Genomic DNA, 4,036 nt, shown 5'->3' with positions numbered 1-4,036 from the left:
TGCTGAAACTCACTCTAAGAGCACTGCTTCTTGTCTCTTTCTCTTCTCATTTATCCACAGACCCCCCAGATGGCCATGGAGGTAGCAAGATGGCCAAGAATTTCAGTTAAAGAAAACTCCATTTGCTTTCTCTCCAAGATGAATGTGTATTTCCCAGGTAAAGCTGGAGCCCCTGATGCACAGGAGCAGTTGAGAGTGGCCTGGGCGGCCCCTGCATTTCTGAGGCAGTCCCAGCAGAGAGTTTGCCTGTGTTGTTATGTGTCCTTATTCGTTAAGGATTCTCTGTATCGAGATGCAACCTAATTAGGGTTGAGCTCAAAGCCTGTTCGTTTGGGGGCTTAGTTCATAAAAGATTAATGTTCATTTTCCTTGGGTTTTGTTGCAGAATTCAGCTGGAAAAAATCCAGGGTGCACTTCTTCCAAGAGAAGTAGCACTTTGGTGGTTTGTGAAAATCCCTTTTCCCTCATGCTAAAACCTTGATTTTTATGTCTCCCTCACCACTTCCCACACTCCCCACCCTAGCATTTTGATTTCTGGTGATGTATGAGAGAAAAAAATGAATTCTGTAATCAGGGAAATCTGTTGGAGATATTATTCAAAGGGAACGTATTTACTTACAGACAATTTTTTAAACAGGTGGCAAATAAAACAAAGCACATAGGAAAACAGTTCCTCATTCATTCATTTATTTATTCTCTCATTGAGCAAATATTTATTGAATACCTGTTATATGCCAGGCACTGGGCATTTACATTATATATTTCATCTGATTTTTCTTTTTGTGATTTGCTTGAGCAATTTAATTCTATCATTAAAGTGATAATGTGAAGTGCTTCCTACCTATGAATGGGTAGCTTCCTTTAGTCCTTCTGCTGAGAGAAAATCATATCTATCCAATGAAACAAATGTTAACTCTATTTTCTGATAACAAAAGTAATATATACTAGTAGTAAAGATGCGAAACAATATGGACCGATTACATTTAAGAAGTAGCCACCTTTCATAATCCCAACTCCTAGAGATTTCCACTGTTAATGGACTGGTGTATATTCTTCCAGGTTTCGTTTTAAGCAACAAACTACAATTAATAATACAATTTTATTTACAGAAATGGGAAACAGCACTTCTGTTATGCAACATGTGTTAGTCACTTAATAACTGAACCTATTGTGGTGCACTTTCCGTGTGAGCCCCCAGAGAACCTCCTTGTTTTAAATGGCTGCATGGTGTTCCATTGTGTAACATCTTTATTCCAGCAGTTCTCTATTCAGGATATTTTGGTCGTTTCTAATTTGCTATTATTACAAGCAATGCTTCAGTGGACCTTCTTGTAGCCACATTGGGGTGTTTCTACCAGTATTTCTGTGAATAGATTCCTAGAAGTGGAGTTAATGAGTCCAAGTGATGAGTGCCTTTTTTTTTTTGCTAATTTCTTAATTGTTGTATGAAATGTCAAGACCATTCACACAGAAGACATGTTGTCTTCTGTAATCCTTTCCCTCACACTCCTTCCTTTCTCTAGTTCCACTCTTCTCAAGATATTTTTAAAGCAAGGGTAACAGGTGTTTGGGAAAATGGCTCTCTAGTTTTGAAAGGAAGCAAAAGTAGAACATAGCTGAATCTTTCTTGCTCTGAGCAGCTCTAGCTGCAGGTGAATGAACAAAAATAGCCTCTTCCCTTCCCTGGAGTCAACGTCCTTGTGAATTCTTGCTGACATGATCATTCCCCTGGGAGGGCCAAAGCCTGGATTTGCTTTTCTTTATATTCCGTAGGTGACCTGGCCAGCAGAAAACAATAATAATCACGGATGTTTGTGGGGGAAAGCATCATTTAAGCTTAATTAGTGACTGTGTTCCTCAAAGAGACAGTGACAGTTTGAGTCTCTAAAACTCCTTTGAGGTAATATTATCATTGCAGGATACAGCATCTTAGGTCAGATGAGCCATTTCTGTGTTTGATAAACTTAGGAATAGCGTAGCTCTAGTCCCAATTCTTCAACTTCAAATACTTATTAACATATGTATCTCCCCAAACCCTGCACTTTACTAGTATATTTTTTGACATTTCTCTCTTTGTTAAAACTGAAAACACATAGCTGGATACATTGTAGAAATGCAAATCTTATCTATGTGGGTGTCTCTAAAATTTTACTTCTGTGTTTCTTGTGCCACATTTAAATGAGAGGTCTGTGTCATGACAATTAAAAGAGCCCAAGGGGACCTTCTCAAGAAGGCTGAAGCCACTGCCACAGAGCTTCCTCCTCCATCCCTGGCTGATTTTGCTATCTCTGTCCAACAGAGGGCAGTCCATTTCTCTCATTGGCCTGTTCACGTTTGAAAAACATTCCTTAAAAACAGATCATTCTCAGCATCTCAGAAGTCAAGCACCTTTCTCTTTATCGAAATCATTCTCAGCACACTTCTAGGAATTACACACCAGTGAATATTCCAAACATAGGACGGACGTGGAGATTTTCTTTTGTTAGAAATACCTCCATTGCTCAGAGTCAAAACTAGGAACAGAGCAAAATTCGTGTCTTAAATTTGTGTTCTGAAGTTGTTTCTTTTTGCCGCTTTGGTTTTCTGCTTTTGTTTTTGTTTTTCTAAGTCTCACTATCCTGGCAGGTCAGGAGAGTTGATTTTGAACAATTTGGAATTACAAGTAGTTTAATCTCTTCCCAACACTAGTCATTATCAAGTTTTTGCTGTTATCAACTTGGATATTTCCCACTGTGGGGGAAAAAGAGGTTAGAGGCCTGATGAGTCACAGGGCTGGAAAGGGGGCCGGGAGCGAGCACACTTTGTGTTGTTGACGGAAGGGCCCGCCACTCTTGGAAGAAGATTTGCCATCGATGACAAACAACCCGCACCGTTTCCCTTAGGTTGGCACAATGATGTTCAACATAATGAGACGTCGGGTCCAGTGCCAATCCCTCTCTGACTGCTGGTTAGAGTTTCTATCCTTCCAACTCCACCACAAGGAAAATAGTGCTGAGGAAGAAACTGTCCTGAGAAGTCTTGCGGGAGAGCAGGGAAAAAGGCGGAGGAGAAGAAGCACTCACTGCCAGGGCGGGAGCTTTGTCCCCTCTGGGACACCGTCCAGAGATGGAAACCGGCATCCCGACAGGCCTCGCCAAGGCCACCTGCTTACTGGTGGAACAACTGAGACTCCAGCTGGGTTTCCGTTGCTTTCACTCCAGTGGTAGTTTGTCCCCCAGGCCAGTCCCCATGAAGCACTCCTGGTGTTCAAATCCCTGTGCAGTCCCCTCCCACCCTTCCAAACAATCTGGATTGTACCTGTGACTCACCCATAACCAACAGGATGTGGCAGAAATCACACTCTGCTGCTTCCAGGCTTTAAGAAGGCATAGCAGATTCCACTTGTATACTCTCGCAAGCCATCTACTGTGTAAGAAGTCCAGCTACTCCACTGGAGAGAGACCCCTGCAGAGGCCATGGCGGGTGAGGCTCCTGATGAAGAGAGAAACTACGTAGAGGGGCATGGAGGTGCCAGGTGTGAGGGAAGAAGCCATTTTCACAGTCCCACCCGTGGAGCCTCCAGATAGCTCCAACACCAGCTACCGTTTGATTGCAACTGCATGAGACATCCCAAGCCAGACCAGCAGACTGTCCCACTGAGTCCAGTCAACTCACAGAATCATGAGAGACAATAATAAACTATTGTAAGACATTTAGACTTTGGGTGGTTTGTTACACAGTGTTACATGACAGAAGTGCTCCCCCTATTACTTTAGCACTCTCTGGCTGGATGGTCTTGATACCCTATGAGACATAGAGGCTGGTTGTCATGGGAACCAGGTTTCCTGCTCTGCTCCTGCTCACCAAGGAGGACTGAGTGAAGGTGGTGCAGAGAATAGGTTCTCTGCTGCAACCAAGGAGTCCTGGGTTCTAGGCCTGGCTCTGGCACCAACTAGTTGTGTGACTTGTGCAAAGAAATGTCCTTACTTTAAAAAGATGATAATTCAACTCTTAGGGTGGACACCACCTTTTCCTTTCTTTGTATGTGGCAGACATC

The sequence above is a fragment of the Pan troglodytes genome, chromosome 9 (assembly GCF_028858775.2).
Source record: "Pan troglodytes isolate AG18354 chromosome 9, NHGRI_mPanTro3-v2.0_pri, whole genome shotgun sequence".
Classification (NCBI taxonomy): domain Eukaryota; kingdom Metazoa; phylum Chordata; class Mammalia; order Primates; family Hominidae; genus Pan; species Pan troglodytes.
The sequence above is the reverse complement of the archived record's forward strand: the minus strand, read 5'-3'. Positions refer to the sequence as shown.